Source organism: Phallusia mammillata, chromosome 5 (genome assembly GCF_965637545.1).
Source record: "Phallusia mammillata chromosome 5, kaPhaMamm4.hap1.1, whole genome shotgun sequence".
Lineage (NCBI taxonomy): Eukaryota > Metazoa > Chordata > Ascidiacea > Phlebobranchia > Ascidiidae > Phallusia > Phallusia mammillata.
In genome coordinates this window covers 7,691,003-7,705,776 of record NC_137256.1, presented here as the reverse complement: position 1 = coordinate 7,705,776, position 14,774 = coordinate 7,691,003, and the positions used below count along the sequence as shown (strand labels likewise).

General features: G+C 39.1%; 1 long non-coding RNA gene across 1 annotated transcript in view; it reads left to right on the top strand.

Moving 5' to 3' along the window:
- The first annotated feature begins 485 nt into the window (after positions 1–485).
- The window catches only part of LOC145229977 (uncharacterized), a 49,109-nt gene continuing 34,820 nt past the window's right edge, over positions 486–14,774 (top strand). The window contains exon 1 of the long non-coding RNA XR_013860525.1: positions 486–886. This is a non-coding gene — a long non-coding RNA (uncharacterized LOC145229977). The remainder of the gene's footprint in view (positions 887–14,774) is intronic.

Below are 14,774 nucleotides of genomic sequence, written 5' to 3'. Positions count from 1 at the left end.
TGGTATTGTAACAGCCCCATACTGACAAATCAATCAGAGCAAAAACAGACCATGCCATCAACACCAAAATGCGTTTTGCAGCAATTTCTGCAGATGATAGTGACGTCATACACTAGATTTTGCTGCAAACAGCACGTCACAGTAAAACCGTTTAAAACCAGATAACCAGCTGTCTCCTGGGTCAATTGTATTTGTTCTACATAGATCAAAAATTGTGTCTTAAATTATATTTGGTGTTTTGTCAACAGCAAGTTTGGAGTGTTGTTTACAATCTGATTTGGTCTTTGGAATCGCTTGGGAGAAATAAAACACATCCGGCTGTACGACAGCAAGACTAGAATGTGCAAAGTCATACTGTCACCAAAATTGCCAAGTCACGGGACAACCGCTACGATTAGGACACACAAATGATCCACGGGTTTCGTAATCGTAAAGTGGCTGATGCAACTGAGCGAAATTGGAGTTATATAACTTTGCTGAAAAGCAATCTTGTTTTAACAGTGGTTTTTGTTTCCAATTTCCAACTTGCGATGCCATTTGTACTTGCAAGTCCCTAAAAATTGTTAAGTAACCCTTTGCGCATCAAATTGCATTTCTAGAAGTTGTGCAGCTAATTCTGCAAGTTGCAGTGCAATGTCAATCAAAATTCCTTGTGTAACTCCGTTTACTTGTGTTTCCAACGTAATCTGATCTTAATAAGTGCCAAGCGAAATCCGCTTTCATCCAACAAACGCCTCTGGAAAAACACGAGGCAATTTTTTGGCGCAACTTGATTACCTACAGCTTCTCACAGCCAAAGTCAAGCGGGACAAAGCAATGTACAAGGATTTTAAAGCTATTTCTTACTATTCCTGGTCAAAAAGGAAGTTTACTAACATTTCGAAAGGTATGTACAATTTTATGTTGTTTCCTTAAATGAGGTGTTAGTTAATTTACAATTTTAGGTGTGCAAATTATGGAAATTTTCTTATGCAGCAAAAGTTTTGACTCCTGTAGTTGGTGCGTTTGGATTTTTAGGGGAGTCATTCTTATTTTGCTTGCATAGCATATTGTGGTATGTTAGGGCAAACATATGAAAGTCAAAAAGGTCAGCGGAAACGTTGCTTCACTGTCACCTTTAGTGACGTGGGTTGTCAGAGGCTTCGAAAACAACAACTATTGCTTTCGATGTCGCAATTAGACGACGCCCAGAAAACGCCCCAACAAGTTCGATCCGAAATACCGCAAAGATCACGTCTTTTGCAAGCAGATTGCGTCACTTTTCAAGGGCACATCACAGAGTCTGACGTCATTCGAACCAGAGTGCCAAATTGGAAGTTTTCTGTGCCCTCAGGCAGTAGCGCTTTTCAGCAAAACGCTTTGGTACGTTTAAAGCCCTTATCAAAGTAAAGTGTTTAGGGGTGTGTGCGTGTGTTGGTTATTGAGTAACCGACACAAACGGCTTCACACTCGCTCGCTTAATCACCGCCAAGAGCAAAGCGTTGAGAGTGCGAAGGGACTTTGGAATTGGTTTGTTTTGGTCCGCAACTCCCGCCAAATGCAGTCACGTGATACGAAAAGCGCGGGAACCGGCGTGAAAGGAATGTCAATATCACTGTTAGGTGAACTCTTACAAAGCTCTTCGCCGCAGCCTTTGTGCGTCTGTTGTTTTTCCCCCCGCCGAGTTACCGGTAGTTTGCGTTTGAGTGTGCGTGCGCGTGACATTTCTTACTGTTATTAAACGCACAAGTTTAGGTCGACTTTGTAAACAATCACTTTTTCGGCAGCACTTTTTCAACGAATTTTCAATGCCCCGTTTTCCAGTTATACCCAAGCTCCCGAAGAACCGGATACTGGCTTTCTTTAGGCCTAGTGTTAAGGGTCGAGTAGTTTTTGTGTAGGGTCACCCACTTGGTTACACTTAGTGCAAACCAATACTTTCATTTCCTATGTTTCCTTGTACTTTTGACAGATACACGTACCACCCAACGCACACAGGGTTATAATGCTGTGCGATTACCATTATTTGATATTTTATATCAAGTACAATACACAAAATTCCCCATTATCTGCACTTCCATTGACAAGGCCAATGTTTACACGAACTGAAGTGCAGTGATAGCTACACACACGAACTGTTAAAGAGTTAGAAGACTACCTTCCGTTTGAGAGCAGATCCGGACGCTTAGCTTCCTTTCACGTTCGGAGGCTGTCGATTCTTTTAACACGCAAAGCCCACCCACTGCTAGGCTGGGAAGAATAGGCGTATATCTCATCAGACCATCAAACCACAGGTCGATGGAGCGATTTCGTAACTTTTACTTCAGGCTCAACCTATCGATTATCTCGTTCGATGCGACTGAGTATCGACGCTCCGATACATAAAGTTGTTGTCATTTGTCTGTTTGGCTGTCCAGTATGCTTGTCTGATTGTGTTTGATTGATTTGTCCGTTTTGCAGCCCTTATGTGACTATGGTTTGCATTGCGCCGATATACGTGGAAAGTTGTTGTTGTTTGTCTGTGCGAATATGCTTGTTTGATTGGTTTGTCCGGTTTGCAGCTCTTTTCTGTGCATGGTTTTACATAACCTGAAATACATATCTCGTTTCCAGAGCAAGCTTTGATGTTTGATATTGAAATAAAGGCTGTAAATATGTTTGGGTAAGTCTTTGAATTGATAATTGTCAGACCGTTAGCGACTACCTTTTCAGTTTTAGATATTCCTCTTTTATGCCCGATTGTTCCTGTCTGGTTTTAATCATATTTCGCAAATGTGAATGCCCCTAAGTAGCATTTGACGTTGTTGTGTCTATCCATTACTTATTGCCAGTCACTGTCCATCGATTTCGTTTGGCAGATTTCAAAGGAAAATCTGTATTTTTTATGAATTCAGTCTAGAAGTTTTAAGGCACCAAAGACTAGACATTTTTCCAGGTGCAGTTACGGAAAAATTGTTTTGTGGTCATCGATAAAACTCAAGTTCGTCTCTTAGAAAAGTCCAGCAGGATAAAGATGAAATTTTTATTCCATCCAAACTGTATAAAATTTAAATGTACACAGCTGAATTTTCGTCTGGGAAACTCTCCAGCTTGCAGCGTTTGTTTATGACGTCAGCGTTGGGCAAAAGCTCTTCCGCCGGTGGGAAGTTTTTTTTTCACGAAAAAGGCGGTCACATTCCAAAACGAGCCGCTAACATTCCGGCCATACCTTGAACCAATCTTACTTGTAACATTTCACCGGCGTCCCAGGCCCGATGCACGTTCACAGGCAGCGTTATCGCCAGTCCATCTGCAGCACGACACCACGCAATGCGAGCTGATGTTGAGTTTCCAGGGTTGTTGTAGAGTTAGTTATCTGTCGGCCGGGCCTTTCGGGTCGGGTTCGCGCTTAAGTTTAAATAAAATGGGATTCGAGCTTGACTCTAACCTGGACCTCATTTGTTTCGGTATTTCAACTTTTGAGCGAAAATCGAACTTTAGTTCGATCATTTTAGGTTTTGGTCAAGAACCTTCGGGTTCGAACCTTATCAGCAGGACCACTTTCATTTCTGGTTGCTTGACTTTTGACAAAATCAACAGATTCTGTCTGTTTTATAATTCAAGATTTCGCCTGGTATATTGCATGTACAAAATTTACCAGCCGTTCCGGAGAATAGGAAATAAATAATGAGGAAATAAATTAGCTGTGTTGATGCATTAGATTTTTGAATAAAAATTCGGCAACCATGGGATGTGCACATTTAGATATTATTCGGGTTTTGTGCAATACGAAACCTCAGTTAACACCTTCATTATGGGTCCCCTTCCCTGAAGGGGACACATATTGTTTTTGTCCGTATTTTTTTTTTTCTTTTTTCTTTTTTCTTTTTTCTTTTTTCTTTTTTCTTTTTTCTTTTTTCTGTCTAACGCTGGTTTGTAACGCTCGTTTGGTCAAGAAAGAGTGCTTCAAATTTATTCAAATTTGGACATATGTTAGATATTAATCCAAACTTGGTCCACCTGAAGTTTGACCCCAAATTACCCAGCGGTTCACCCACAGGCCCCCGAAACGTAAAATTTTTAACGCTGGTCTGTAACGCTCGTTTAGTGAAGAAAGCGTGCTTTAAATTTATTGAAATTTGGACATATGTTAGATATTAATTCAAACTTGGTCCACCAGAAGTTTGACCCCAAATTACCCAGCGGTTCACCCACAGGCCCCCGAGACGTAAAATTTTTAACGCTGGTTTGTAACGCTTGTTTAGTAAAGAAAGAGTGCTTCAAATTTATTGAAATTTGGACATATGTTACATATTAATCTGAACTTGGTCCACCTGAAGTTTGACCCCGAATGACCCAGCGACACACCCACAGGCCCCCGAAACGTAAATGTGTCTAACGCTCGTTTGGTCAAGAAAGACACTGTAGGCAGAAGTCCCAAGAGAGTACGTTTACGAATAATAGGGCAGAGCGGGAGGGCTCAGCTTGACGTCGGACAGACGTTTTACGAGACGTCGTTTCGGTGATTAGAAATCAGCTGTTTTGCACAGCAATGCTATGTCGTTTTATTAAGTTATCACTCACATTTTCAGTTTTGGCAAAGGTTTCACACATATGACGCGATTTAAACCTAATAAGCGTGCTTCGGTTTCGTATAATGTCAAGCAAAACTTTGTTAAACAAACTAAATATGAAAAAATAAACTTGACTTTTTTGCAAGATAAAAGTTTTTTAAATGCTCGTTGTCAGGTTGGCCGCGGGTTACTTAAGGTCAATTAGTAGGTATTACTAACACAGTTCAGAACTTTCTTTCGCCATCACGTAGCGTTTTTTTTTGTTTTTTTTTAATCAAATACTCAAGGCATGTATAAATTAGGTCAAACGGTGTTGTTGAACACCAAGGACGGCGTGCTATTGAAAACGGTGTCAAAAGGTCAAACAGTCGTTTGGTGTGTGCACCCTAAAGGTTCCTACAGGTCAATGGTACTCATTTTGCGAAACAAAGTTAAATGAAAAACTCGTTTTGCGAAACAAAGTTAAATGATGTATACACTTGCGGCAAATCGCTTTTTAATTGTCTGTAACACAACTGTTACAGCTTTCTAGAAAAAATTGTGTTTAAAACCCGACCTTGGACGACAATATCTGGGTCAAAGCAAGAGATTAAATTGAAAGTATTTGTTTCGTTCTTTTTTAATGTTTTTGTAATTATACGACAATAATAGTGCCAAAAAATACAACAAAATTTTTCATTGTTTTGTTAACGCTTTCTAAAAATTTGTTCTTAAGAATTTAAAAATCACCGCAACATTTGTTTACCGTAACTCCGCACAAACACGCATGTGGGGACCCATTAGTTTTTGTTTACAAAAACAATCATATGTGTAGATCAAATGATGTGTATAGTAAATTGGTAAATATCGTATAAAAGATATAAAATGGAAGTATATCAGAAAGCCACCATTCTAGTTCGTTTCAAAATTTGTTGTTAATATCGCTCTTATCCAAGATGTTGCTGTTCAAAAATAATTATAACATGAAGTTAGAAATGTATTTTTTTTATGGTTAGATCATTTCTTTGGTTTTATTGGTCGTTTGCACCCGGCCCTATTATTCTCCAAATTTCTCAATCGCTCTCTTCAAACGTGTGATCCAAGTGGCGCCTCTTGCTCACTCGGTGCTTGCATTGCGGTCTGCAATTTAAATTGTCCCGTGGCGGAGTACAGCAAAGCCATTGTCACCGTTCTTACGACTGTGTACTCAACGTCAAACACCAGCAGCAAGCCGCACTTTGGAACCCAGAACCTTGCGCAAGAATCCAAAGCGCCGCATCGTCATTTACTCGTGTTTGACCAGAGCTAGGTTCCGGTTTATCGCGGTTTTCAAGCCGCGACGAGAGCTTGTGTTTGCGTAGGCATGTTGGTCGTGTTTGCTTAGAGCACTCGGCAAGCACTAGGAGTGTATCGGGACGGATTAGGATCAGCAAAGCGATAATATCCATTAAAACCTTGTCGTCGATTGCGAAACTTCATAGCATGCGCCAGGCTATTGATAGGATTACGCAAGACCTGTGCCGGATATAGATCGGCGGAGGTTATGTCGAAAATAACTTATAGTGCTTCTTTGCAATACTTTGCACTTGTCCTTGTTCGCCCTTCATCTTCAGAACGTTCTCAGTACCAACTTCACCCATTAACAGTCTCTTTATAGCTTTATATTAATTAAATACTGATATTGCTGCTGCACAAGTCAACTTTATAGAGCTCTTCTTGCAAATGTATTTTTTTTATGTTGCACAAACTTTAATTTGGACGGGTTCAAAATGCCTGTTCAACTGATGACAGATAGACACATATACTAAAATATAAGCTATTGCTGCCAGGCACAGTATCAAGTTTAAAGAGCTCTTCTGGCAAATGTAATTTTATTCCGACGTGTCGACGTCCTATAGGACCCTGATGTAAACTATTGTTTTTCGGTGTAATGTATTGTGCTTCTCCATATTTATCTTCAAAACGTTTCCAGTACGAACTTCACCCACGATCAGTCTCTTCAAGAAAAACCTCTTCATAAAATATTAATATAATTGTGCAAGTTCTATTTTGGACGAGTTGGAGCCGTTTGGTCAACTGATAAAGGCGAGTCACATATACTGGACAACTAAGTGGTCATTCGTGACGTAAAGGGCTCTCTTATCTGTTCTGTCGTCTCGTCGCACTGGACATCCTGGCTAGACCAATTCATCAATACGGATGTTATGACCACGACCCTCTATTTGTTTCCATACCTAGTGTTTAAACGGCATATACACCTGTGAGGTATTGATGTTTAATAAAGTGTATTTGGTCGCTAGCATGTTTAATTCTTGGCAATTTCCGTTTGTTTTGGCCATAAATCATTTTGGTTGCGTCAGTAGAGTTAACTGTGTTTGTTTTGGAACTTAAATAGTCGAATCCGTTGTTACTCTTCCGTCCAAGAAACCTAACCTAAGCTGAGCTTCGAACCATCAGCCCTACGACTTTGGGAATTGCCGTTATGGCCAAAGTTTGCAGCAATGCCGTACATATTGTTTACAATTAAACGCAAGTAGTGTGAATTCTAAGACAAATACCACTAGTTCGCTATAATACAACAAACATAGATTAAATCAAAAGAGTTTTTAAGCAACAGTAACCCATAGATTTTTAATTTCATTTTCCCCAGTTTCAGATTCCCCTCATATTTCACTTTATCACAGTCTCAAACTGAGGCGACATAACGTTTGCCGAGTCATCAGTAGTGATACGCTCGTCTGGCAGTTATCTCTCGCTGTAGGAAGGTCTAATGTTTGTTGTCCACTCCTTGTAATCGCAACCAGTGAACGATGTAGGCTGTCCAAGTCACGTAGACATGTTTGCCCAGCAAGTTTTTAACCCCGTCCCAGGGATGTTTTAAATAGAAGTCTTTAACTTGGACTTTGTGACCTAATGTCCGTTTAAAATCTGTTGCGTTTGTTTTTTTGAGTGCGTGATGTCTGTGGTAATTTTTTTTGAATCTTTTATGGCAAATTGTTGCAAAAAAGAGATGGTAATTTAAAGATTTTTTTTAAGGTTGTATGGTTTGGGTAAAAAGACTGCCCCCTAATTTGATTATGGTTTTGACTCGTGCGTGAAACGTTAATTAGGATGTCTGTAGCTGGATTTGAAACAAAGTGCCTAAAAGTGTGTATGTGTAATGCGTTATATGACAAATAAACTGTACATAATATTTGATGGTGCTAAGAATATAACTGACAGTGCTTTAAAAAGCAGCTTATTTCAACATACAACTGCCAAAAATCGTGTTAAGTACATCCATACTATCGCAGTTTGTACAAATCGCTCAGGTAATTTTGTTTAGATAAACTAACTTTTTAAAAATATTGATAAGATTTACCTCAAAAACATCAACTTGTCAAGCGCAAACTTTGCTTATACACATAGCATTTGTTGATTTACACATAGCTATTGTCATTTAATCTCCGCACAGAGTACAGTTTATCTCCTCAAAGCACCCCTGAGGTAAATTCTTCACCTACCGCACGGCAGATTTAAAGTCATATTTACAGAATTTAAGCAACACCAAAGCCTGTATGAGCTACAGTTATGTGATAAACGATGCGCTAGTTCCGTATGCCGGTTTCGGTAGTCATAGGGCAAAAATGCGATACCGGCCCGCAGGTTGAATGTTTTGGTGATGACGTCGTTACTGCGAATTCAGAAACTGATTTCACGGTCCACTTCACAGGATGACGGGTGCGGAACAAAATAGCAGGAAAATGGATGATACGAAATAGTTTTTCTCATGTTTGAACTGCAAGGTCACAGTTTTGGCGTTACGTACGTGTTGTTTTTTACATAAAAGACTCACAAATGGTAAATTTCCTAAACATTTGGCAAACTTATGTGAATTTATTTCAACATTTAAGACTGTATTTATTACCCTAATGCACACATCTTCGAAGTTTTTGCTAATTTGGTTTTAAATTTATAAATTATGTTAAAAATGACACTTTTGGGCGTCTTAGTTGGTAAAACTTTAAAAAAAATTGTTGTTGTGGTTATTCTTGTTGAAAGGACGTTTCCAAAATGTTGAAAATGAATGAAGACGTTCATCCCGTTTTCATACACCAAAGCATCTAGAAATCCGTATAAATTGAACTGCACTTATGAGTTCACAAATTAGCTCAAGAGATGTTGCACAATTGTAACCACTAATCATAAAACCACTTATTACATCGGTAACCGCTCCATTAACCGAATTCCCAACCATCGACCTTACGCCGTACAACGTAACACATAATCATCTAAGGTTGTTATGACGGCGTCAAGTGCCAAAATCATGTGGTCCACCGACTCAGGGGTCCAACTGCTCTCCTAAGACCCAACGTCAAATCCTGGCCGTTTTTACAAGTCACGACATGTCCTAAGCCGTTATGGCCCGGGCACGTCCTCTTAATAAGGCAGATGCAAAAGTCCCAATATTTTTGTGTGGATTTGTGGCATAAGAGTTTCCACTTGGTTGAACTCTGTAGTGCTTTGTGATTCCCAGCGCTGGTCGAGTCCAGACACGTTTCAAGGCGGGGCATCGTTAAGGGGTTGGTTTAGGTTCGAGTTTGGTGGTTTTGGATTGTTTTGTTTTAACCGCCGTGCGACCGAATAGCGTTGCGTTGGTGTTGAGACCCTGAAAGCGTTAAAACGCCGCACTTTGCCAGATCAAGGTGTAAAATATCATTTTGTAAATGCCAACCTAGTGATTTAGGTACCGATGAATTTGGTGTTAAAAGTACAAGGTGCCAAAGAACCCGGATAAAACTATTAAGTGTCTTTAAAACAAGGCCAAATTAGGCCCGAAAGATCGTAAACATACGGCACAAATACATACCGTTATATACAATTGCTGGTTGAACAAAAAGAAAGTTTATAAAATATGTCTTGCAATAAAACTACATTTACGAGACAAACAATGGTGCCCATAGTGTGAAGTCAAGTCCAAATTAACCCAGTTTAAGATAGATCGAACCCAACCCCCGTCCCTATTTAAAAGATTACTTAAGGTGTTAAATATCCTTTTGTCAAACGAATAATTCAAGGCCCAATCAGTAACCAACTACTATTGCGTAGAGCTATGAGTACGTGATAATGGCGCCTAACACTTTATAAAGTGAAACAAATGCATGGCAAAAATCCCAGAGGCTCCAGTCAATGGTAGGATAATACACGCGTGAAAAGGAAGGTCCCAAAAGCACGGAGAAAAGTCATGGCAAAGTTGGCAACAAAACCACCCTCTAGTATTTCCATGTTTTGATACAGGACGGTGAAAATGAGAAGGGACCTTCACAACGTGATCTCGAAATTATTATTTCCCGCATAGTTACCACCGCCGGCGTTTGCCTGGTTACTGCCACGATCACTAAGCATTTAAAAACATCCGCTGCCTGGCAACGGGCAATTTGATTGACGCATTTGCTTTGGAGAAAGTTAAGTTTATATATTTTACCACGATAATTCGGTTTTGTGTATAGTGTGTGGGTTGATTGAAGGAATTGAAGGGCAATTCGTGACTGGAATTATGAAAAACGGAATATTTTTGCTCTTAGCGTTCAACTCAGTATTATTGATAACAATAGCTATTTGGCAACAAACCGTTAAAGTCGATTCTTTTGACTTACGAGTAAAATTGGAGTCGGCGAGTCATGGCGTTTGTTAGGTCCAGTCAGAATCGAGTCCGTATATATGACATATACTTATTCTAAAATTTTCCTTTTTTTCGTCAGACAAAGCGAATGTAGACATGTTAAAAGTGCGATAGGCCGTTGATTGAACTTAGGGATTAATAGATTATGGTTTCTGGTTTATAATGAACGCATTGATTGCATCGCGAAATATATATGTTTTTGCAACAATTTGAACACTTTAAGAAGTATACATTTACTCTACAACTCGATCCAGAAACCATGTCGTAGCAATTGGCTTACAAAACCTTGAAACTAACGAAGTAGCATTTCTACACAACACGTCAAAGCAGACTCATAGGGCGTTCCCGGTTGTGACAACAGCTGGCCTTTTTCGGTGGTTTGCGATTTCGCTGTAGCGACCACAGACCCACTAACTTTGCGTGGGCCGATTAAACCATGCGCAACCACACAAAACGTGGATGGAATGCACTTAAATGAGTTTAGCTATCGAGTTTCAAATGACTCTTTCGGCGCCCGTTTTTTTGCGGCCGGGAGAAGGGTGAGTGTAGGATTGGTGGCGGTGGAATTTGCATTTTGCGTGCGTGCATCGGTGTTTGGAATTCTACTTGAAATCCCGCCTTAGGTTTAATAGCTGTGCTCCACGATTCCACAATAGTCTATTCACATTATACTTCATTTCAGCATTACATACACACATATAATCAACCGGTTATCTATTTCCTTTGACTAAACACCTAAGCCACTAAGCCAGTGGTTCTCAACCTTTTTTCTTTCGTGGCCCACATTCATTGCAAAAAAAATCTGTGGCCCAGTAAATTTTTAAGATAGAAAGAAATCAACTATAAAATAGGTTCAGAACAAAAAACAAAACAAAAACATTCCTTCTCAATTCCTCCCCAAGCCATTATTCTTGTAAAATTGAGTGTAGTGACACAAATGAAAGTAAATTCGTAAAAAAAGCTTTCTATTTGGTTGGTCTGTGGCCCAATCAAAATGCTTCCATGGCCCACCAGAGGGCCATGGCCCACTGGTTGAGAACCACTGCACTAAGCGGACTTGGTTCAATCAAAAACGAACTTGGCAAAAACCGATGAGCAAGCCGTTGCGAAAGTTAGTTATTTTCTCTGCAAAAATTCTCTGCCACTTTATTGGTCGGGACTTCCGGGTCTGGGTTGGTCTTTGGTTTGAACAAAATGGACTTTATTCGGGCCTGACTTTGCACCCTGCAATTTTACGAGATTTCAGGATTAATTCAGGCTTTGTTTCAAAACATTGAGTTTTTGCCAAGTTTCAGACTTTTTTTGAAAAAACAACAACATTTTGAACGAATCAATGCAGAAAAATTTAATTACTTCAACCAAAATCAAAGTCACCTTTGCAAGAAAAAGTAAATTGCACAAAATTTGCCAATTTGTCGACAATCTTGACATGAACGCATCTTAGTTTGATGTTGCTCCGCCTACAGACAAGGACCACAACAACCAGGCGTTGACGTTTACCGGGATAAAACCTTTTAAATCTGCCTCCCATAGAAAGACGTAACTGTTAAAAATATCACTCATTTCCACGAAACAACAACAGACACCAACCCGTCGTTGATGTTTCATCGAATCCTGCATAAGCCTCCCATTATATCTACAGTTTGCATCAAAAACTTTAGTTTTACGACCTTTATTTTGTCCGTTTGCTGTGTGGTTTCCGTTGTTGGCTGACGCGTGTGGTCTTTTGCAAAGCTGGTCCCTTTTCTGCGTATTTTCGAATGAATAAGCAAAAGTGACAAGTTTACGCATTGATATTAAGGTACCTGCAGCTAACAAGGCCCATTAAAAAACTATTGCGTATAACTGAAAAACCATTTAACCGTTCCAGGCCAAATTCGGCATGATTGTTGCAGAGGTGATATTAAACATCCATTAAATTTTGAGGGCGTTTGCAAGTTTTGTTTTTGTAGGATAACAGTTTAAAAAAAATTAAAACTTGGGCCTTAATACAAACCTATGCTGTTAATAAAGCCCAACATTTTCATGTTTTTAAAAATAGTCTAGAAACCAATCAGACTCATTTATACTTTGCTTCGGTCAAATAAAAGTTCAAACAAGCAACGTTATTAACTTATATTACACATATACTGTTAACTAAGACATATAACTGTTAATCTGAAGGTACTAAAAAAAGAATAAACGACCCCTTGACGTTTGATAACCAAAAATACTAAACGAAAGATTACTTCCACAAACATCTTATTCGGACATTTTATCTCCCTAAGAAAGCAAAAAAGCAAATGTTGTGCATATCAATCGCCTTTAGTATAATAGACACTTGAGAAAATAACAAATTATCGTTGGGCCTTATTGCAAGCAATGCCCGATAAACAAAATCGTAATAAAATTTATTTGAAGTAATTCTTTTTTCCAGATCGGATAATGCTCCAATTAAAGTAAAATGACCCCATTACTAATATATCTTAATAAGTTTTCATTTCGACAACACAACCTTTTCATTTTTGCTATCAATTTTAACAAAAAATAATAAAAAGTTGAAAATAAACTCTTCAAAATTTGGATTGGTCATGATAACAATTACATATAACTTACAGGTCCAAAACTTTGTAAATCACTTTAAGTACATATATATTTTAAAATTACATCAAAACGGAAGCATTTTTTCTGGCACATAAAAAAATATTAGCAGTGGGCCTTATTACCTTCCGGGCCTATATACCTTCAGGTACCTTACATTTAAAAAGGGCAGAGATGCCTTTTGAATAGCCGAAATGAATATATATGTTTCGAAAATACAAGACACATGTACCTTGACTGCCGCTCTTTAAATATTTTTGAAAACGATTACCCTTAATGACTAATTACGTTGCTTAAGGTACATTTTCCATTTAAAGTCCATGTCAAGTTAGGAAGAAATGTATTACTTTCAGCCAATTGTTTCTGGAGCGTGGATTGTGGCAAACGCGTTTATTTTTATACATTTTAACCTGAGCTTTTGGGCCGGTAGGGTTTTTATGTTACGTTTTTTTAGATACTAGGATGCACCAAATCTGCCAAAATTGGTTGTAGTTACAAAATTAGGCTCTTATGAGGCGCATTGAATAATATGTAATGGCTTAAACTTTTTGCTTTTCAAAAATTAATTCCGTATTACTCGGCCGCGTAGTTTAAAATGTCAACGTATACATTAATTAACCCATGTATTGCATTTGTGTTTAAATACCTTCGATCGTAATATCTCGTACATTGTCATCACTGGTTTTGTTGAGACAAATATCAAAACCCTAATTGACCGTCGCCGACCTCTTAGAATGACTTCTGATCCCTAATACAACCCACATAATCCCATCCAATGTATTGGAGATTACAACGGCTTGTCTCGCGTAATATCGCAACGCGTTATGATTGTCAAAATCGTAAGTGCTCCTACACTTCAACGTCGTTGCTTTGATGCAACAACCCTCTGAAGAGTCCTCAGAGAGCTCTGGCGAGCGTCTGCCGCATTCCTGCCCCTGGATCCCCGCCACCGGTGCTCGACATTTCCGAGGGTCGACACGAGATTGACGGATGTCCTCTTCTGATGCCGGCGGTGTAATTGTTATGACACCAAAAGGCTTACACGGATTGGTAGTTTGTGTAACGCGTTGAATTAGTTAACATTTGCAGCTGTGTCTGTCTGTGGTTGTGGAGATGTTGCGTCACAAACTGGTCATTTAAATCCAGTTTGTGATTTTTACAGAGCCATAGCCCATGCGTTGGAATTTCTCCAAGCTGTGTTACTATGCGAGTGACGAACAAAGTTCATTCACAAATTAAGTTTGCTAATTACTAAATGCCACAATAATACACAACGTTTTAATATCATACCACAAGTTTGCTTACATTAGTAGGTATTAGTCAAACACTTGTGCTAGATATTAAAATATGGATAAAATTGTTTATTGTTTACGTTTGAATTCAATCAAACACTCTAACACCAGTGGTTCCAAGGCTGGGTTTCGCGGACCCACTAGGGATTTGTGAGATGGCTTTAGGGTATCTGTACGTACCTCGTGTTTTAAAGCAAGTAAAAAAGATGCTTAATGTAAACTTTGGGCGGGGGTTTGTAATCACAAAAAAAATACAAAGCGCTTCAGTGTCATCAAGCCATTTTTTACACGTAAGCCGAACAGTTGCCACTCGAGGAGTAACTTCATTTATCACGTGACTTTCAAATGGGGGATTACCCTAATTCGAAAAAAACTCGACTGTTGGCTCTCACGAATTTTTGAGCAATGTTGTTTTTGCGTCTATTGATGCCCAACTGAGGCGGAAGCCTAAAGTTCAACATGTGCCATATTTGTACCCTGTTGGTTATTGTATTTAGACTGGAATAGTTTATTATGATTTTCCGCTCTAGCACCTTCGTTGCCTTGGCTTTACAATGGAATTTCACCCTTGACTCAACAATGATTTTGCGTTTTTTCTTATATGTGGAAATCGCGGGGTAAAATTCCCGAGTATAACAATCACAGGCTGGCGAGTATAGGCACGAGTCATTTGAATATCAAAGGTTAAGCTAAACGTTTAGGCTTTGTGATTTTCCAAGCTGGTATTTA